At 40.0% G+C, this 22,363-nt stretch overlaps 1 protein-coding gene across 10 annotated transcripts in view; it reads right to left on the reverse strand.

Annotated features, from left to right (window-relative positions):
- Nucleotides 1-22,363, reverse strand: part of LOC117246452 (adhesion G protein-coupled receptor L3) — a 322,005-nt gene that overhangs the window by 280,735 nt on the left and 18,907 nt on the right. For 9 of the 10 annotated variants that reach the window (XM_033610365.2, XM_033610368.2, XM_033610361.2 and 6 more), the window contains exon 1: nt 1,060-1,665. The exons of the other annotated variant lie outside the window; for it this stretch is intronic. The gene's annotated coding sequence lies outside the window, so the exon portion shown is untranslated. Of the gene's footprint in view, nt 1-1,059; nt 1,666-22,363 lie in introns of those variants that run through there. 10 annotated transcript variants of the gene reach the window in all.

The raw sequence follows: 22,363 nt of genomic DNA on the forward strand, positions 1-22,363 counted from the left end.
AAGGAAAGAAGCCAAACCCTGGTCGAAAAACTACTCATGACAGATCCCCTTCCAAGTTCACAGCTGTTATATTACTCAGGATGAAATCCAATGAAGGTTGAGCTACATTTCAAACACTGATTTGGAAACGAAGGGCATCGTTTTTGCGGCGATGAAGAAAACTTCAGATCCGTCTCAAAGTGATAGGCATGGATACCTTTCCCACTTTGATTCTGATGTTGAAAGAGCTGTCCTCACATCAAAGCATGCGGTGCAGTGGCCCCTCTCAACCCTGCACTTCTCTCAGACACAGGACAGCATGTCTTCCTCAGCAGGGGCATCCACTCACCAACCTGTCTTTCCATACGTGTGCATTAAATAATGATAGTTGCTGTGCAGTGTTCAGTGAAATATAAATGGAATTCTACACAGCCGTAACGAATAACTTGCATATTTTATTCTCAACACAACCTATCATGAAAAATGCAGATGCCCACACCACTGCATCTCCCCTCACACTCCAGTACATAAAACACAGGCCTGCATCTGTTTCTTGATTCAAGCACCTTTGAGAGACACACAATTTATGCTTTCAACCCATACAAATAATTGCTCTGTATCCAATTTAAAGTGTAGAGAAACCCACAATTAAACTGCATAACCTTATAATGCAAAAACTTCATTCATGGGTATGCATCCAATCTGCAACTTCTTTGCAAAGCTATTGTTTCAAGCACCATGTGAAACCTATCACTGCTCAACAATCCCCCGGATACATCAGATCATAATCCAGCCCGTTTACAGAACGGATTAATTAGGCCTACAGGAAATTGAAATTTTCATATTGGCTATCAATATGTTGCGAAATGATCGGCGCTGATTACACCTGAACGCATCAATAGCCCAGTTAAAGTAATTAAGAGTGGAGTGCATGCCAAGACTGACATTACAGAGCACATGAACACTGCTGCGGGGATTCATTCATGGGCATTATTATCGCCCTGAGCTGAATCTGCAGATAATTGAGGATGTGCGCACAAACAGAGGGACATGCATTTTGCAGCGGAAAGTCACACTTACCGCGGATTTAGACATGAGTGGTAAAAAGGAGGGATAGCTCGCGTCCTTCCATTCAAAGTATTACCGATTATTTCTCTCTCAAGTGTCTTTGAGGCGCTGGGGCACCGTCTTTACGCACTGTGTGTGAGGAATGGACTTGATGAAAGGGGTCGAAGGAGAGACAACAACGAATCCAAATAGTTGCCTCCAGCCGCTCCGTTCAATATCCCCGTAAAAAGCGCCTCGGCTCAATGTGCTGTGCGTCCAGAATCCGAGTCCTGGTGATGTCGCCGGGAGAAACAGCAGCTTCCTCGTGTTGTATCCACGGTTCTGTCCCCTTACATCCCTTTATGGCACAAGGCGTCCTTCTGTGCGGGGGCTACATCACGTCCCATGGAGCTGAAAGGCGAAACGCCAGCAGCCCTCACCACTCACGCACGCAAACACACACAAAAAGAGTATCCAGAAGAATTTCAAAGGCAGGGGGGGGGGGTCTTGTGAGGGAAAAGCTCCGCAGTGAGGGGAAGAGAATCTAAGTTGTTTGCGTCCCAAAAACTGAGCTCTCTCTGCGACTATTACAAACCAATTGTGCGCACTGGCTGGGAGTAATTCTGTATGGAGACCGAGGGTTTGGAGAGCCAGTGAAAGGTGAGAGAAAAAACTCGGATGTGGATTGCCGCTCTCGCCGTATACTCGGGCTCCACCTAGCAGCAAACACTAGATAACATGCTACAACCCAGAGCCTCTCTACCTACAGTACTGTATATCTTGCCTGAAGCTGGCAAGGACACCTATGTTATATTACATTCTGTCTGTGCGCCCCTGGCTGCAATATTTATGCCAAATCCACCGCATCTCTCTCTCATAAGTTTCGATGCGTCTTGAAAATGTAACTAGTATAAGAACTGCCCATCAACAGTAATAGAAATGTAGACCACATTTTAGCTGGTGACAGAACATGTCAAACACTGACTTTAGGTGTGGCAGACATGGGTGGATTATGCTGTGTCATAATCCACCCATGTCTGCCACACCTGGGCACTGGTTTGCAAAAGGCCCCACCACCTCTCTGACATGGGAGGAAGACACAGTCTTTGTGGAAGTTTTATGTATCTTTGGAGTCGTTCTGCATCTGTTTGTGGTTTTTTTATTTCTTTGAGGTCGTTTTGTGTCTTTTTTGTAGTCATTTTGTGTTTCCTTGTTGTCATTGTGTGTCTCCTTGAGGTTGTTTTGTGTCTCTTTGTGGTAATTATGTTTGTCTTTGCAGTTGTTTTGTGTCTTTTTGTGGTCATTTTGTTTGTCTTTTTGGTTGTTCTGTGTCTCCTTGTTGTCATTGTGTGTCTCCTTGTTGTTGTTTTGTATCTCTTTGTCATTTTATGTCCCTTTATGGTTGTTTTATGTCTCTTTGCAGTCATTTTGTGTCTCCCTGTGGTTGTTTTTTGTGTTTTTGTAGTCTTTTTTGTGTCTCCCTCTGGTTGTTTTGTGTCTCTTTGTGGTCATTTTGTGTCTCCTTGTTGTTTAGTGTCTCTCTTTGTCATTTTACGTCTCACTGTGTTTGCTTTGTGTCTCTTTGTGGTCATTTTGTGTCCCCTTTGTTTTGTGTATCTTTGGTCATTTTGTGTCTCCATATGGTAGTTTTGTGTCTCTTTGTGGTCATTTTATGTCCCTTTATGGGTGTTTTATGTCTTTTTGCAGTCATTTTGTGTCTCCCTGTGGTTGTTTTTTGTGTTTTTGTAGTCTTTTTGTGTCTCCCTGTGGTTGTTTTGTGTCTCTTTGTGGTCATTTTGTGTCTCCTTGTTGTTTTGTGTCTCTCTTTGTCATTTTACGTCTCATTGTGTTTGCTTTGTGTCTCTTTGTGGTCATTTCGTCTCTCTTTGTTGTTGTTTTGTGTTTCTTTGTGGTTGTTTTGTATTTCTTTGTGGTCATTTTGTGTCTCCTTGCTATTGTTTTTTGTCTCTTTGTGGTCATTTTGTGTCCCCTTGTGGTTGTTTTGTGTCTCTTCGTGGTCAACTTGCATCTCCTTGTGGTTGTTTTGTGTCTTTTTGTCATTTGGGTCCCTTTGAGGTCATTTTCTGTCTTATTGAGGCAATGTGTCTGTGAGCAAATTTTGGTGGTTTTGTTGCTTTGTTGTCATTTTGTGTCTCCTGGTGGTTGCTTTGTGTCTCTTCGTAGTTGTTTTGCCCATTTTTGTCGTTATTTTGTGTTTCTGTGCATCTCTTTGTGGTTGTTTTGTGTCTCTTTGTGGTCATTTTATGTCTCCTTCCGGTCAGTACATGTTAATTCAAATGACATTTTCAAGTGAATGCCAGGGGAAGGGCCCAAACTCTTTGGGCCCCTGTGTCTGTGCCTGGTAGCCTAGGGCCGTTCAATAATCCATCAATGGTGGTCGATACACAAGCTTAATGAAAAATATTTGCCAATGTAAAAAGTAAATCAGTTTATAAACTACATTTCCTGGGGAATACTGTTGCATGATATATGCAAGCAGTTTTCGTTCACAGCATGTCCTCAAAGACGGGTTCAAGGTCCTTTTTCTTGCAGGAAGCTTGTTATTCATACCGATCAATTAGCTGGAGGCTGTTAAAGCTCCATCAACCACTGTATATGTGAAACCCAAGTTAAAAGGTGGGCTAAAAAAAAACACTAAGAAATGTTTCTGGTGACCTTTGATCAGTGTGCCAGCTGCACATCTCCAGCTGGAGCAAGCCAGCATTCAACATCTCAATCATCCTATAGCCAATTAATCACTTTAATAATCCTAATTACAATCAAACAATAACAAGTAATCATCCAATCACTCACCCAGTGCTCCACTAATGAGCCCATGCGAACACAGACCTGGTAAAGCACATTTCTGCACTTGTTTCCTGTCTGAGAAACACCTTGAACTCCTGAACGCCCCGATGAAAAATAACTGGCTGCCTGCGTTTGAAAAGATGCAGTGTTATCTCTCCCTGGCACTGCTTTCCATGCAGCCCCGATGCAAATGGATTTCTCCAGGTAGAGCACTGACCAAAGCTGCCTGCCATTACACTTGCATAAACCAGGTAGCTTCAAAGCGACACCTTAATACACTGCTGCCATCTCGGCTACATAAAATATACAAGAACTACAAAATAACAGTCTCCACATTAGCAGTAACATGAATGCTACACCAGTATTGGGGATGCAGATGCCTCCAGACTAATAGGATTCTAGTCAGATTCGGATCAGTTCCTTTTTATCTTTTGAATAACACACTCCTCATGATTACAGTATAAAAAAAGCTTTGCACGTCCTCCATTAAAATGGAAAGGCATTTCAAAAACATGGAAATGAGGGCAAGTTAGACCCTACTATTTCTAGTTTTATTGCAGGAAAAGACAGAAAATCATGAAAGTGATAGGAAACATCCCTAAACTGCATGAATATAGCAGTTTGGTTTTTGAAAACTGGAAAGGAATGGGAGCTCTGAATCAAAAATCACGAATCAAGAATAAATGGTATTTCTATTGAATACATGTCAGTATTAAAAAACCCTTTTTCAAGGTTGTAAAACAAAGAAAAAGCTGTGATCAGACAACAACTTAATGGCAATCAACAGCTTACTGTGAGAAATCCAGCATGTCAGATTTTAAGCTTATAAAATATCCCTATCAGCGGCATTAAAATAACTTTTATTCTAGTATTGCCAGTCTACCATTTACAGTAAGTGGAACAGCACAAGGATTTGTTCCCCCTACTTCATGCTGGAAGAAATTTCTTTGTGCAAATTCTAAACTAACTGTCCTCAAGACAGAGATAACATTACTGCTGTCAGATTAAAAAAAAACCTTTCATTTCAGATAAAGTATCCTTCCAGGAATTAAAATAAAATATATTAATTTTCATATGCCTCCTCTAAACTGCAAAATTAGAATGGGTTCAATTTTGGAGGTGAAGTGTTTTAACTAAATCAAATTCAACACCCACATACTCGCTCATCATGACACAAACATCATGATTAAAATTCATATTATAAACTGAAAAACAGATGGTTTGAAACATTTTTCATTATAATAATCCTTATTGAGGGAACAGAGCGATAAAATGTTTTCTATAAGTTGGAGCCTGGGCTGATTTACATCTTTAAATCTGCCATAATCAATATTATTACATTAAAGTTGACCGCATGACTACGTGACAAGGGTTGCTTATAGAGGTGAAACCAAAGATAATTATCATCTGACTTCTGTTACCCTCAGCTCTGCAGAGCTTTATAGTGTCTTTCAGTCCATTATTGGGCCTGGGACTTTATGGTTTTGGTTCACTCTTACAGCTCTCATCAGCATATATTTTGGCAGCAGCAGGCAGCTGTTTTTAGAGGAAAAAAGTACTGTATTCTGTCTGCCCAAGACCAATCAGCCAGGAGTCAATGTTAGCAAATAGCTGGTGCTGGTCATGGAGCATTTGCATCTCTGTAAAAACAGTCTGTATAGCAACATGCTGCATTACATGTTGGAGCGATTACAATCCTCCGGTAAATATTCAGAATCAAAGCTAGTGCACTTATATCAAAACGGGTGAACTGGTGAATGCTTGTGTCTTACTGGATGCTATGGATGACCAAATATGCATTAATCAACCCCAAAAGAACAAATGTTGGAATTGGATGCTTCTTCAAACCACAGATATGTTATATTTGTACATTATTACGTCACTGATATGTTAGACTATGTTCCTGCATTTCAACAATGCTGTAGTCCACGTGGGGTTATGTTTAGACACAAAAACCACTTGGTTATGGTCAGGAAAAGAACATGTTTTGGCTTGAAATACCCAGCGTTGGTGCCACAATCACAGCTAGAAATGCTGCTTATGTCTCACTAAAAAACTCCCACTTTTGGTGGCACAATCGCCACTGGAAATGCTTAAAAAAAACAGCTACTTTTGGTGGCACAATTGCTGCTGGAAATGACATCACTGTCTGGCTAAAAAAAAACAGTCTAGGTGGCACAATTAGTGCTGGGAATGCCGCCAATGTAAAGCTTAATAAACAACTGCTTCTGTTGGCTCAATCACCACTGAACACACCACCATTGTCTTGTTAAAAATAAACAACTGCCTCCGCTTGCACAATCGCCACTAGAAACGCCACCAATGTCTTGCTAAAAACAGCTGCTTTTGGTGGCATAGTTGCTGCTGGAAATACCGTTGATGCATTGCTAAATAAACAACTGCTTCTGTTGGCACAATTGCCACTGGAAATGCCACCAATGTCCGGCGAAAAAACAACAGCTTTTGGTGACATAGTTGCTGCTGGAAATGCCACCAATATCTGCCTAAACCTGGTTGATCTGGTTTTGGTGGCATAGTTAATCAATTGCTCCTGGCACAACTGCTGCTGGAAATGTTGGCAATGTATCACTAAAAAACAACTGCTGTTATGACATCCCCCTCCCCTCCACCTCCTGATGACAAGGTCTGGTGACTGAGCTGGTATATTGTATTCACAAAGTTAAGACTGATGAGAGAAAGTAGATTGTATTTAGTGTCACAAACTTAGTTTTTATTTGGAGCCAAGTATGAAAATAGAATTGAAGGATATTCATGCTAAAGATAGTCTGTTCTTTTCTGTTTATTTTTGCAATTGTACTTAAGTATGCCACAAGCTAAACACTATAAAATGTTAATGAATAAATACATGCATAAGGAAAGGGTGAAAAATGTAATAAACAGTTTCTGAGCCAAGTCATTTGTACGACAAACTCATTTCAATGTCTATTTCCTTGTAAACACCAACATTTCAGTTCATGGCAATATGTATAATTGTGTGCGTAACATGCTAATACTAAATTTCCAGCTGCCAACAATGGATTTACTAAATACAGAGAGTTAAGCACCTGAGACACAGTCATAATTGAACACCATAAAGTGATGCATGGCACCATAAAACCTCTGTACAGCTACTCACCATGCTGTTGTAAGAAACTCCTGCCAAATATAAAGCTGTTCACGAAAATTAAGGCTTATGGGGACAGTTGTTGTGCACAGTGAATCCAATAATGTCGAAGCCATTTTCCCTGTTTATCCATGCTAGCAAGCCTAGGAATTATCATCTCCACAGTGCTGACACTTACATATGCAGCAGTGCTTAAAGTGCTTAGACAACTAGACACTCTCCTTCAGCTGTTTGTGGGGAACTGCGTGCATGTGCACTTGGCTTAGGAAAGTGGCCTACAGAAAAAAGTGTTGGTGATATTAGCACTAAAAGTATAAAAATGAGAAAATTTTCAAAAAGTGTTAGATACAAGTTCATCATATAATACAATCCTGGTTGCATTTAAAGTTAAGGAACTACTTGGTCAAGGTTAGGAAAAGAAAAATACAGGTGATGGTAAAATTAAATCAGGATCACCTGCCACATGCAGCTGAACAACAATCTCCTTGCTTAAGTCACAGCTGTTCTTGACCTACCCATCCACTTTGATCCCCTGCACTAACAACCATGTCACACTACTTGTGTATGCCTTTGTTCCCCGACAGACAGGAGTCATATTTCACACTCGTATTAGAGGGTAGGAACATACGACTTATGTGGTCATACGGGCTGGAGGACTTGCTCCACTAAACATATGCTGTGTTAGGTATTTGAACAAATTACATAAGCTGTGTTTTTTACATGAGGACAGTCTCTGCTGAAAAATTACATGCCTATATGTAAAGGGAAAGACCCCACAATCAAAACAAGGCTTTACAATTTGGTCTTGCAACATTCATCAAATATCAATAAAAGTCTGATTAAGTTCTGAGCCTGAAATGGCATGCCTTTGTTTTATGAATGAGTAAATTTAGGTACAACCAAGTTGCAACTGCTGAGACATTGACACAGTTAAAGGTCGGGGGCCGTATTCACAAAGCATCCTAGCACTAAGGGTTGCTCCTCGTCATGAAATTCTAAGAAAATTCTTAGAATTGTGATATTTTCTTAGAATTTCTCCTTAAAGTTAAGAATAGGTCCTTGTAAAGATCAAAGTTATTCACAAAATGTCTTAGCTATTAAGGTAAAAAAAAAGTGTTAGGAGTAGAGAGGAAGACTTTGAAGTATTTAAGAAGGTTAAGAGTTTCTTAAGCAGAGAAGTACATGTCAGAAAGACAGAGAGGTAGGAGAAATATTCTCTAAACACTGAATGACTGAGTAGATCATGCAGGGATAATATTTGTGGTCAATCTCATGAGGGGTATGCACACATTTCCCATTTCCCAACGCAATAACACTATAATGCCAGAAATAAACATGATCACAACACTAAGGTATCTGGAAAACTGAAAATTGCAACAGTGCAGCAGTGATAACTTGAGTCTGTCTCGACGTTCAATCAGCAGTGATTACACTAACAATGACAACACTTTCACAGTAAGCAGTACATTTCATTTCCACTGGGTGTCCACACCTTGCAGGCTCACAAAAGGGTGTGTCTCTGACAACCAATCACATCTGTTAAAAGAATGCATTACGCCTAGCAACAGGGTCAACCACACCTCCTCACTAAGGTAAAGGTTGCTGTCCCTTCCTCGCTCACAGTTGCTCTGAGAACTTTTCCAAATCACTCCTAAGCTAGGACTCCTACTAAAAATGTTCAGGCTAAGATAAGAGCTCTCTTAGAGTGCTCTCAGAATGTTTGTGAATACAGTCCCTGATGTGTAGGATTTAGTGGCATCTAGTGGTGAGGTTGCAGAACTTAAACTTGCACTTCCATGCGCTAAACATGTAGAAGAACTACAGTGGCCAACAAATACACTAAAACACAAATGGCCCCAGTATTTGGTTTGACCACTCTGAGCTACCGTAGACAACACTATGTACTCAATCGGAGAGGATCTTCTATGTATGTAGACATAAACAGCTCATTCTAAGGTAAGGTGATAATAACTAACCTAAACAGTTATGAATATTACACACCATTTCTGCCAATAGATGCCCCCCAATCCTACACACTGGACCTTTAAGTCAAGGCCTTTCCCATCAAAGCCAAGTGCAAAGTTAAGAATAGGTTCAGACTTCTTAAAGCCTATCCTAATCCAGTCCTCCCCATGTGTACACTGATAGAGTTTTTGGTCCCTTTAACATTCTGGCTGTGATGAGATCCCCTAGTGCCGCAACTACACTGTAAGAAATGGAAAACAGATCATTCTTAAGTCCAGCCAAAGCTAATACGAGGCTTCAGACTCAGTGGGTGTCCTTAAAAATGGCAGTCTTTTTACTACAACATTCCCTTTTTGTGTTTCCTGGGTGCTGTTTCCTTGTTGAGCCACCCTAAAGGGATACATCAAGATAGCTGCATTGCCAGGACAGATCAGTTGCAATAATCTATATGGGACTTCCAGGATACAGATACCAGTTTGATATTGATTTGGCTAATTTAGACTGCCAAACTGAAGCCTCATGTTGGCTTTGGCTAGACATAAGAACACATTAGCACAGAAATGGGAATGTGCCTTTTGTCCCATTTCCTATAGAGTAGTTGACCAACAAAGGAATTGTTAGTTCGAGGCCAGTATGAAGAGGAAGAAGGATTACAGCAACCCACAATTCTCTCAGCATACATACAGCATTTTGAACCTGTCCTTCTGTTGTGTCATGGTTAAAACATATAATTATTACAAAAAAAAATGACCTACTTTGATTTGAGTTCTACAGGGTAAAATTAGGCATCTCTCAACACCACTCATTGCTAAACCTGTTATGTAGATGTTTCTTAATGTGTCGAATAGTTGGTGCTATTTAACTTCAATACGTGCCACGCACATGGCTACCCACAGTCAGTGGGCATAACATGCCTGCCTACATCCAGCATTACATCAGCTGCAATAAACTTCACCAAGCAACACCTACGTTTCTTTCACCCACTGCAGCCTTAATTCTGCAACAAGGGAATATTACAGTTTTTAGCAAAAAGCTTTAGCAACAAGGTCAATCCCCCACATTTAGAAAAAGCAATGCAGCAAAAACTGCTATTGACTAATAGAATCAGTTGACTTGCCATTAACTTAAATGGATCAAAACATAAATGGTTAAAGCTGGTCTAGCACTTAGTTTTTAAACGGGATCAGGCATGTAGTCATGAATGATCTGGTGCTTTTTTTTAATGGTGTTTTATTGTGTTGTAGCATGTGGCTTGAATTGTAACCTCTGTATTTTTCTTGAGTTCTGAGTTTTTCAAATCTATTGTTGAGTTTGTGTTTTGTATTGTCTCTTGTGTATTCTAAAGGCCCATCCAGGGACCAGGGGTCATTTCATATTAGCTTACAGGCTATAAATTCTGTGTTGTGTGCCACTGGTTTATGCTACGTACTTGTCCCTATACAAATAAACTTCACACTGTCACGAGTCAGTTAACATAGTGCTGTCCAACAGGCTGGTCGTGAGTGACTGTGTTCCTGTGTGTGGGCGTGTGGATGACCGTGTACGTATTAGCCTCTTTTTGGATCAAGGTAAAGGTCTCTCTTTTAAATCTCATTCATTCGATGACTAAGACATATTGGACTCAGCCCTAATAGAATTTTTTTGAATAATTTAATCGACGACCACAATTCCCCTATCGCAATATCGGCTGCTATCCACTTCAGATTAATTTGTGTCCTAATGAATAGTGGTATAATGATTTCGACACAAACTAAAAAAGAAAGAATGTCCTGAAATTAAAAGCTGGATTGATGACTCTCTTTCTCTCCTCTATTGGGAGCGCGTCTGTGTGTCTGCAGTGAGAGTGTGTGGGAGCGAGGGTAGATACACACACCTACTGTCATGTAGGCAGAGGTTGTGTGTGTGTGTGCGTGAGTGGAAGACAGGAAAGATATTATAAGAGCTCTGCACTCTCTGTTCCTGGGTGTGTTTAAAAGTTTCTGGTGTCTTTATCATCTCACTTTATTTCAAGACTTGGGCTAACATAGTTTCTGAAGCTTTGTGTCATGTTTAGTTGCATATAAATTGTTAATAATTCCTCATCACACTGATGTCACAAGATCTGATTCAGCCAACTCTGTGAAAGCAAAAAAGTTGTTCATGTTTGCACTATGTCAAATATATCGAAATACCATGAGTGTAAGAATACACCTACAGTGCAGCTGTGTGTTACTTGAGATTTGGGTTTGACCTTTGCTGTGTTTAAACCCCCACATGCCTCAAAAATCACTGCAGCAAAACACACATCGACACACAGAGACACCACAAAGGCAAAGACTGGAGCTTTGTGCTAAAAAGAGACCCCCGCAACCCACATTGTTTCAGAACAGTTTCTGCTAGTTGCACTCTTCTTTTTTTTGCACAACATGCAAAATTTGCACACTTGCTCAAAAGTTTATTTTGAAAAGTTAAATTTATCTTAACCGTGCCACAACTGCCATTGATGTTATTTAAAGGTAAGTTTGGGAGAGAAGAGATCAAATCTACAGACATTCAAACAGACACACAGAATTATACACGTCCTACTTCTCCTGTTTCAGAGTTTTCATTGGTTGGATGGGTTTCCACGCATTTCACCTTGAAATGAGATCACTGGAAAGCAAATGAAATGGTGCTACTACTGTTTCTGTGATGCTAATATGCAATCCACATTGTTTTAGGCTGATAAAAAGACATTATACATTTTCAATTGTCAAATGGAGACACATTCAGCACCTTTTTGAGGGTAGAGAAAATATCTGCCATCAAATATGAGGATGCAATCAGGAACAGTCTGACAGAAAAGAACAGAAAAACAATAATTCCCTTCATGAATTGTAGCCTGATATGAGTCAATTAAGTAAACTAGACTTATGTTTTGGCTAATTGCTTTGACTGTAATTATGAAAGGAATAAATCATCATTTTGGGAAATATGCTTAATCACTTTCTTGCTGCGAGTTAAATTAAAAGATCAATATTACTCTCAGGTCTGTGCTTTAATGTTACTTAAGGAGGTGAAAGTGGGAGGCAATTAGCTTAGTTCAGCATAAAGACTCCAGGCAGGGCCTAGTTCTCTCCGAAATTCAAAAATATGCCTACCAGCTCCTCTAAAGTTCACTAATTAACACAGTGCATCTCATTTGCTTTGGGAAAAAAACAAAAACATTAAAAACGTCAGTTCGGAGCCTTGTTTTAACAGGGAGATGCTGCACAGGAGCAAACAGAGGAAGCCCCTCACCTTCTGGTGGACCACCATGGGACTCATTTTAATAAAAGTACACATGGTCCCAATAGTGAGAGACAAATATGTTTTTGTTCCCATTCGAATTGTGCCATGAATAACACATATGATGTCTGTGATGTCAGTTTCAAAGATAATTCTGCGAGTCAAGAAAGCTGCAGTTTGCTGGAAAACTGTTGAAGTTTGTGAAAATACTTAATTAGGAAGAGTACATACCCAGGACGCCTCGGTAACTGAGTGCTCACAGGGTATGCTGCATAACTGCAATGTCCTGAGTTTGATTCCAGCCTTACAAACTTAATTGCATGTCATAACCCTCTCTCTCCTTGTTTCCAATCTACTTTGTCATCTGTCAGATATAGGCAGAAATGTTTAGAAAAACAAAGTCAGAACTACACACCCAAAAGTCACAAAAGTGATGTCATAGCTTTCCCTGTCACGAGGAGACATACAGCTGCAGCCACATTCTGTTTGGCGCCTACACAGCACACCCCAACAAACCACGCTCACAACCAGTACAAGACAAACCCACCAACGCAACAGTAAATTTGAACCCTGCTACAATGTGACATTGTAGTGTATGAATATGAAGTCAGATGTAGCAATAATCCATTTTATAGCTCATTATACGTGAAGACGTGATTACATTGTAAGTCATGAGATGTAACGCTAAACCTTAAGCCTCCTTTTCAACAAGTAATACGGTACAGATCAGTTTGGTACACTTTTTTTCTGTTTCCACTGTAAAAAGTTGTGGATGGTACCAATTAAACTGTTCCATTGTGTGCCCATTTTTGGTCCCCCCTCTGTTGGGGTACCTGGCACACAGATCTGGTACTAAAAGGTGGAGCTGTGAACACTGCAGTCCGTTGACTGGTCAATAGCAGATGGTCACTCTGCTCAGGACTGAGTTGTAGCTGGTTTTGAGGCTCATGTTACCACTGTCTGTACCATGAAGGGTTTTACATGTATTTGTAAACTATAACTATAAAATGAAAGGATGTTTTACTGCCTCTTGCAGCAGCTGTGGACTGAGGAAAATAACTCAATTCACTGGGCCGACTGCCGGCAAATTTAAAGGTGGAACGTTAACTCAGTGCATGAGTTGACGACGTGAATCCATTGGCATACCTTAAATTTCAGTGTGACAACTTTGACCAATCCATAAGTTTTTATTGTCTCTCTTGGATGACATAAACTTTTAGTAATGAGCGGATCTTCAAGTGTTTATATATACGTATTAATTTCAGCCGGATTATGCTATATTCCAATCCTCACCCAGAGAAAAAAAAAAAAAAAACATTGGGGAGGGTCGTTCCTTTGGGCTACGAAACACTAAACCCCTGAGCTTCCCTGAGGCACAAACACGCTATTTTTGAATATCCCATCGAGAGACTCTCACTGAAGCCTTTTGTTCTTAAGATGTCATAATAAATAATAAACAAGATGCAGACTGATAAAAGAGAAAATAAAGTGAGTACTGGACGGAGCAGTGAGTGACAACAACCCTGCCCACATGAAAGAGTACTGTTTGCAGTGGAAACCTGAAGTGGACCTAGGGTCCAGATACAGTGTCTGAAGGGTTACTTTTGGTTCCAAATACCAGAAGTGTTTGGTGGAAACAGGGCTTTAAACTAACCCTAACCTCGACCCCCTGTCTTTTAACCTAACCTTTCATAGCTAGCTAAATTCTATTTTTCTTTTCTTCTTGCATCTCTCTAAGGGTCTCCATCTCCGGACCAAGGTGATACAAGGCCTGTCTGTTTCGCACTGGGATATACTCACAAGAGCTTGCTTTTTCTTTCACTTCCTGACTGATCAAAAGACCAGGAGTTTTATATTGTGTGAGAGGAGGTATGTAGTTAACTGAGCCATTTCTGTAGCTGATAGATGGAGTGTTTGCCCTCATTGCACCCTTCAGTGCTGTGACTGACTTGTGCTTGTCACATTGACGTGTCAAGGTCTGAGGCAGTTAGGGTTGGGGCAAAGAGGTCATGGTTATGGTCAGCGCTAGTTAATCACACCACAGTATGGTGGGACTAGGCTTTCGACGGGTACACTCTAGTACAGTGGTTCCCAATTGGTCCAGCCACAGGGTCCAGATTTGTCCTTAATTATTCGTTCAAGTTTAAATATTCAGTGTCATACTTGCGTTTGGCCATGCCGTAAAGCTACTTTGCTGTCTCTGGTAAGTAGCTATCTGTTAGTCACTCACTCTACAGCAGGAAACAGCACTTCAAAATAAAAGCTCTGAGACAGATATTCAATGTACTTCAAAATAAAGTGTGTTTTTTTTTTTTTTTTTACAAACTTGACACAATCACTAGTCACTTGCGGTCCATTCAGAATGGATCCTTGACCCACTTTTGGACCGCGACCCACCAGTTGGGAACCACTGCTCTGGTACCTACCAGTGGATTCACACAAACCTAAATGACACTATGACAAACCTACAACAAACTGTGCCCCTTTGTGTCTTGCAAAATTATCTTTTAAAATGAAAAACTCCATATGTGTGATTCATGGAGTAATTAAAACACAATACGCTGATCACTGCACATATGTTTTCCAAATTAAGGTCCCATGGGGGGCACCAGAAGGGGAGGGACTTCACCTCTGTCTAGTGAGTTTTAGGTGTCTAACCTTAGTTGCCACACTTTTAAAGAATAGCAAACAGAATTAACATAGGGCAGGTGCTTTAAATTTAGTATGAACATTCTGTCGCATATGGTGCTGAAAGCTTTTACAATTACCTCAAAACAGTATACGCAAATACAAGAAAGTTGCACATAAATGAAATACAACAGATAAAGCAAGCAATGACATGTATCAACAACATAATTAAGTCTAGAACTGATGTGTCTGCTCCTTCATAAATGTATTATATGATGATGATGATGTGAATAAACAACAAAAAAAGACAAAAACAGTGATGGTTAGCTGATCAAATAGTTAATACTATCGTGAAATATTCATCTCTCTGTTTTGACAACTCTCTGACACATTCCTGTGCTGTGGTGCATCATCGCATTAATTTATCGTGTCCTTATCAACCCTAAATTCAACTGGCTGTCTGAAAATGCTGATTGCCCAACAGTATGCAGGTGGTCATGTGTATCGCTACATGGGAGATCAGTTGGCAAGCAGACAGTTTTTTGCAGAGCTTCTTGACAAGATACATTTTTTTCCACCCTGTCACACATACAGCATGGCAGCCACTTCCCAAGCAATTAAAAGCATTCCCAAAAACACTACATTATTTATCACCATGACAGGCATCCACAACTCTCTTGTGATGCTCTATCTTTAAAGTTTGGTGTGAAAATGTCCACAAAAAGAGTTTAAATACAATAGATGCAGACCATACACAAGTCCCATTTCATTACTGTAACTTTGTCCTGTAGACACAAGCTTTCTACATAATTATCAGTGAAATAACTGTTATTTCATGGATACAAAAGTGGCTCCAAAGTGTTGTCATTCAGTCACAGAAACATATAATTAAACACACAACACTTAACATTTATTTCTAGCACTTTGTGAAAGTGTAATGAAAAAAGACATACTAAAAAATTGTAATTACCAGCTGGATACAGAAGGCAAACCATATTAAGGGCCAACCTAACATTATAAAGAGCATTAAAACAAAAAATTAGCAGCTGAGCTCCCATTTATCATCTTCTCTCCGGAGAAATATGTCAAAGCACAAATGCACTTGCATGCAGCCTATTAGCCATGTGAAACACAAAGCTAGTTATATGAAAACCATAGCCACTTAACATGGACTGCTGTTGTAGCACTGTTGTCTCAACAAATATTGGATGGATAGCAGTGAAGTTGTGAACAGACTTTCATGTTCATTTAATGCCATCAATATGTCACAATTTTAATTTGTCCAGTATTTTGGTGTATGACCAAATACACCAGCATGGTTGGTGACATACTAAACCAAGATGGTAAACCTGCTGAAAATCAGCATGTTAGCCTTTTTACTCTGAACATGTTAACATGCTTACATTAGCAATTAGCACTGGTGTGCCTACATACAGGCTAACAGAGCTGCTAACATAGATGTAGACTACTGTGGTCATTTAAAGTATGGGAATCAGTCGTAAACCCGAAAATAAGTTAGCATTTTTGCACTTGTCTCGAAGTCAGTGGGGTTTTTTTTTAATAGGTTTTTGGTCAACTGCCTAAAATAAGGTCTGTTGTTGTTCTGCAACATAAAATATGTAGGTAAATACCCCACAAATAAACTTTGAAGCATTTAGGTGTCATAAAAATGGCAGTTGCTAAGAAATGGCTAAATGAGACTACATAGCTTTACAGCCTTGTTGTGGTGGCAACATTAAGTCATACGACAATTGTGCAGATAGAGTTTAGCCTAACATTAGCTTTTTACTTCTGTCGATTGAATTTACACTTCAAAAATCATAAAAGTGGTGTAAATTTATGAAAATTATCTTGCTGAATAATTTGTGTATGTGTTAGAAACTTTTGTTTGCCACAGAGCTTATTTTCTACAACATTCCAAAAATCCAAAGGGCTTTTTGACGAGGGAACCAGGGCGATGCTAACTTCCACATCGGCCTACCAAAAATAAAAGTCGTCCCTGCAGTACTCTATATCTTGCGTGCCCTCCTAAATCTAATCTGATGCTCTAGACTAAAATGAGAGACCTGTTTTAGCAGTTGCTAACAAGTGGCTAAATGAGACGACAGAACGTCATCACGCCGAACATGGTTTTGCAGCCTTGCTGTGGTGGCGACATTAAGTTATGTGACCACAGTGTAGTTTGTTTGTGGGCTTACATTAAGCTTTTGCTTCTGGTGGTTTCATTTATGTTCCAAAAATTATAAAAAGGTGTTAATTTGTGAGTGTGTGACTAATGCTGAGCAAAACCTGTACCATAAACCTTTGTTTGCCACAGAGCTAATTTAGTCCAAAATTCACTGGGCTTTTTGACAAAGGAACCAGGACGATGCTAACTTCCACACCAGCCTACAAAAAAACAAGTTGTCATTGCAGGACCCTGTGTCTTCTGCGCATAGTGTGTAACAGAACTACAGGCGCCAAAATGAAAATTTGTATTGCCCCTTTAAAAGCCAGTGCCTAATTTATGTGTTCTGGGTAACTGTGGAACAGCTGGAGATATAAATGGCTCATTTAAAGATAAGGAGAACACAACAATTCTTATTTTCAGGTGATTAGAAACTAATGAAAGCATAGTTATGAAAAGTGTGCCATTTCTGCCTATAGATGTTCCTAAATGCTATACACTGGACCTTTAAACCAAAAAAACATGGCATCAGTTTGTTTTGTACAAAGAAAGAACAATATGAAACAGTCGTTTTGAGATAATAAATCACAATCTGAAGATAAGAAATAACGCTAAATATTAAATAGAGATAAATGAAAAGATTTTCAAATTTGTTGATAGAACATGAGCGCGGGCTGATGCCACTTCCAGCTACCATCTTTGTTCGGCTGAGAAAAAGTAATTTGGAAAACAGGTTACAAAGCTTTTTTGTTTTAATTTGCAGCTCGCTGAATAATTTTGTTGCAGTTGGATAAAGGAGTCTTTGAGGAAACAGGATATGTCTTCACAACGGCAGTAAGTGTAGTTAAATGACCTGCAGCATTTTTCAAAGTCTGGCTTGCAATTTATCTTTGACAAAAACAGATGCTATAGCTCTGTGACTTGAATGTAATCATCAATGCAGTCTCAGATGTATAGACAAGGATTAGTTGAGAGGCACAAACTGCTGTTTTATGGAAATGAACCGAAGGTGACTTTTTCTTCCTCAGCAGTGACCAACCCCTGCATTCAAAGAATGTTTGGACATTTCATTCATCATTCATTCGTCAGATTTTTTGTCCCCCAACACTGCTATTATGCTCACTGTCACCTGTTGTTACTCAGGGTGCATGGGACATTCAGAGCGCCACAGTGTTGAATATTGGCTTTAGGACCCTAATTTCAGCTGTCAGATATACTGAGGTCAAATATTGAGGGGATATGGGTCGCTTAACTTCTCTAAAAGCCCTTTCAAGTGATGCAGGTTGTAATTTCATCTCGAGTGTGATGTTACAGAAACTTGAAAAGAAGATAGAGGCAATAAATTGTTCGTAATAAGCTACCATGCCAGGTTAGCAATCAAGGAGCAAAAGCAAGCAACTGCACAGCTGCCAACTCTCACACATCGACTGCAACTGACCCCAATCACATTTACTTACAATGCACCTCCTATTTATCACACTGTGAAAGTCTGAAAATATGCATTTACGACCTAAAGTTGTTTTCTCGCTTTCTGTCACTGGTCAATGTTTTTTTCATTTTTTGTCATGTTAATGAATGCATGAGTCAGAAGAGGGAACCAGTCTTCTTGTTGAGGGAATAATGTCTTTCATTTTATGTAGGGCTTCAATTATTGCCTATATTAATGATGAAAAAGTAAGAAAAATATATTCTAGAAGACTGTACCTTTACAATACACAGCCCAGTCACAGAAAGAAAATATTCAGTTGTTTTCTAGTAAGACAAAGCTGCATTTCTTGCCAGGATATGCCATGAAAACAATTATTTTTCACCGAGATATCACCACGTCTTCTGCCAGGATATGCCTTGAAAAGCATTTTGTTTTTCACTGAGACAGCACTACGTCTTCTGCCAGAATACGCCACGAAAAATGGTTGTTTTTTTGGGAAGACACATCTGCATTTCCTGCCAGCTTATGCTATGAAAAACGGTTGTTTTTTTCATAAGACATCACTGGATTTTCTTGCCAGGATATGCCATGAAAAGCATTTGTTTTTCACAGAGACATCACTATGTTGTCTGCCAGGATACGCCATGAAAAGCGCTTATTTTTTTTACTGAGAAATTGCTGTGTTTCCAGATGGGATTGTGCCCCCAAAAACAGGTATTTTACTCCAAAACATGATCTTTTCCTAACTATAAACAATGGCTTTTTGAGCCTAAACCTAACCACACATTACAATGCCGACTTTTTTTCTGCTGACTGATTACTATATTGGAACTTTGTTAAGCAAACCCAGCTACCAGGTGTTCACGCCTGCATGATGAATATATACCAGAGAAATGAAGGTTACAGTTCAGTAGTTATCAGAGAACGTGTACAATTGATTTTATTTTCATGTTTGGATTGGCGTGACATTTGGTGTGCACATTCATCCTCCCAAGGTGCCAGAGCTGATTGATTTTGATGACCCCATGACCTCTCTTCTGACATAACCCTCTACATCAAGGTTCCTGTGGACAACAGAGCCTCTCAAAGTCTCCAAAATCTCTGAAAGTAGACGCTAGATTCCCGTTAAACTTCATCTGCACATTCACATTCCCTAAAGGAACAGACCTATCGATAAGCTATGACCCATATAACCTTTGCTCTAAAACACTATCAGGCCAGACTTTCAATTGTCAGTCCTATGACCCCAAAGACCCTCAGACACAAAGCTAGAATTCCCTGTAGGTTAGGATTATCCTCTAGTTTCCAAGCTTTTAAATCCTGTTTACCTTCAGTTGTTTTTCCTTGTTGTATGCTATTTAGTAGTAGGGACCTAATATGCAGTCCCCCATCTGAAGCTGCAGTGACTTATTATTTCATTATTCTCTGGTTAGCCTATTGTATGAAAAATACTGTCATGATGTCAGAGTGAACACTTTCAGATTTTTTGGGATGCTATAGTTTCAAAAGCTATTTGAATGTTGATGGATATATTGGCAATAAATTAAGACAGGCTGACAATGCCAGCTTTCACTCAGCCAATATGGCAGTCAATCATTGAATTTGTGATTCCTTCAGGGCTTTTTTTATTACACCATATGACTTTATATACCAAGCTGGTATCCAATAAAGTATGATATCTGCAAAGCGAGTTCCTTTAAAGAAAATGTGTGGTTTTCCAGCAGCCTACTCATTTTTATGGCAAAGATGGTTGTCACTTCACTGCTAAATCATTGTGACCTTGAATAATCACTTCCACGATTAATCACCACACTAAATTGCAATCAAGCAGTGTCAGCTAAGTGATGTCAATGTGCCTGACACAAAGTCCTGTATATCAGCTATCTACAGACTATTCATTTTGACCTGTCAAAAACAAGTGTTTCTAATAGCATTAATCATGACAGCATGCCATTTAGGTGTGCTATACTTTTGTTTTCATTAATGTTAATAATTACATCTCTAGTCATGGACAACATCTCCCACTGGCCGCCACATATCAGGTTGATTGGTGTATTTTTTTTTGGCACAAAATACACCTATTCAGCTTTAGCTTTAAAGGAGCAGCAAATATCGCAGCAATATGATATGTAAAGCTATACCGGAGTAATGGTGTCCTGAGCTACCTCTGTGTGTAATCCAAGCTTCTCTGCTAGTTGTCAGCCACATTAATTCATGTGAGTCCCCGCGCTGACTAGCTAATCTTTGCTGCTCTGCAATGCACTCATGCAGTGGTTACCCCCCCTCCCCATTTTACATTACTTCTGTCACTCTGTTTGCATTGTTGCTGTTGTTTGCACTGTTTGCGCTGTTAGCACCGTTAGCTGCTAGCCACTGGCTCAGTCACTTCCATGTTGAGAGCCGTGGGTAGACAACCTCTGAATCATAAGCTGTGTCTCAATTCAGGGGCTGCAGCCTTCAAAAGGCAGCATTTGAAGACCAATTGTGACACATCGGCACGACCAAGGCTGTCCCATTTCGAAGGCTCCTTTAAATGTTAGAAACGCAGACGTCTTTCCCAGAATTTGGAGGATGCAACGGATGAATCCTTCATGGCCCAGCCACGTGCATTGCACATCGGTGACAATTATATATCAAGTTAAGGTTGTTGACTAGCTAACGGTTAACCGTTGTTAACATTACTATTAGCTAAAAGCACACAACTTGAGCAATCTTAATTGAATAAGTTTACCTGAAAACGGTCCTCCATCAGCCTGAAATATATCATCTGTGAATCATCTCCTCAAGTATTAAATCAAAATCTATATCTATAATAACAATCTCTGGGTCCATGATTTAGGGCTAACTAACTCACTCACTAGCTTACTCCTTCTTTCGTCAAGTGCAGCTCGTTGCTAGGAAACAGTAACGCCAACAGGTTGGGGCAAGAACAACTGGCGATGCAACCAGAAAATCCTCGGTAGACCAGATTGCCCCATTTTGGAGACTCGGTTCGGTTTGGCTGATGCCTTCTTCAAAGGATGTGGCCGACATCTACCACAAGGGCCGCGTCCTTCAAAGGCTGCAGCCCTTGAATTGAGACACAGCTTATAGATTTGCTCTATCGTATAGAGCTCCTTTAACTATGCTGAACTGATCTACTGTAAAAGGTTAAAGAAATGAACAACTGAAGTGAATCCCTTGCCTAAGTATGAGCAAAGATGAAAAAATGCTGGGAGCTGCTGGGTAAAAAATACTGCAGATTTGAATCCAGTTACCGCAGATTTGGTATCACTAAGCGGTCTCACACAATGACTGCTGCGGAGGGCCTGTGATAGGCAGGTATAAAAATACAAAATGCTGAAGCTGCCTAGCACCGAGCTGAGATGTTTTTTCTTCCTCTCTTTCTTGTTTCAATCTCTTGTCTTTTTCAGCGTTTGGCTGAGTCAGACCTCCCACATAAAAGTGGCTTATTGTCAAAGTAAGGGGGGGAGTTATAGGGTGGATAAGAGGGAGGTAGAAGTAAAGATATAAATGGCAAAGGGATTTAGTCAGTATCAGCTCTCTGAAAGCAGCTTGTATCCGTTTCCTCCTTGTTGAAATGACTTCTTAGGCAGTGACCTTGCTCCTTCCTGCTCCCTTCTGGGGTCTTGATCTTTGAAAACTAAAAGTTCTGAAGTTGGGGTCAAAGGGCTGATCAACAGCTCGTTGGCATGTACCTGACCAGCCAATCACCCAAAATACAGTCCTTCTTTTTCCCTTACAATGAAGGAGAAAACAATGCAAATATAATCAGAGCGATGCTATTTTGGTGCTGTTAGATCTGAGTCATGAGTTAACAGGCAACAGCTTCTATCCCAGTGGGCATTTGATACATTTCATTTCGAGTAACAGCTCATATCAAATTTGATAAGCATGGCGCATTGCCGCCTGAAATGGAGTGCATAATCCTGTAAACAGGACACAGACAGAGAATCCTGGTTTTATCAGC

The sequence above is a fragment of the Epinephelus lanceolatus genome, chromosome 22 (assembly GCF_041903045.1).
Source record: "Epinephelus lanceolatus isolate andai-2023 chromosome 22, ASM4190304v1, whole genome shotgun sequence".
NCBI lineage: Eukaryota > Metazoa > Chordata > Actinopteri > Perciformes > Serranidae > Epinephelus > Epinephelus lanceolatus.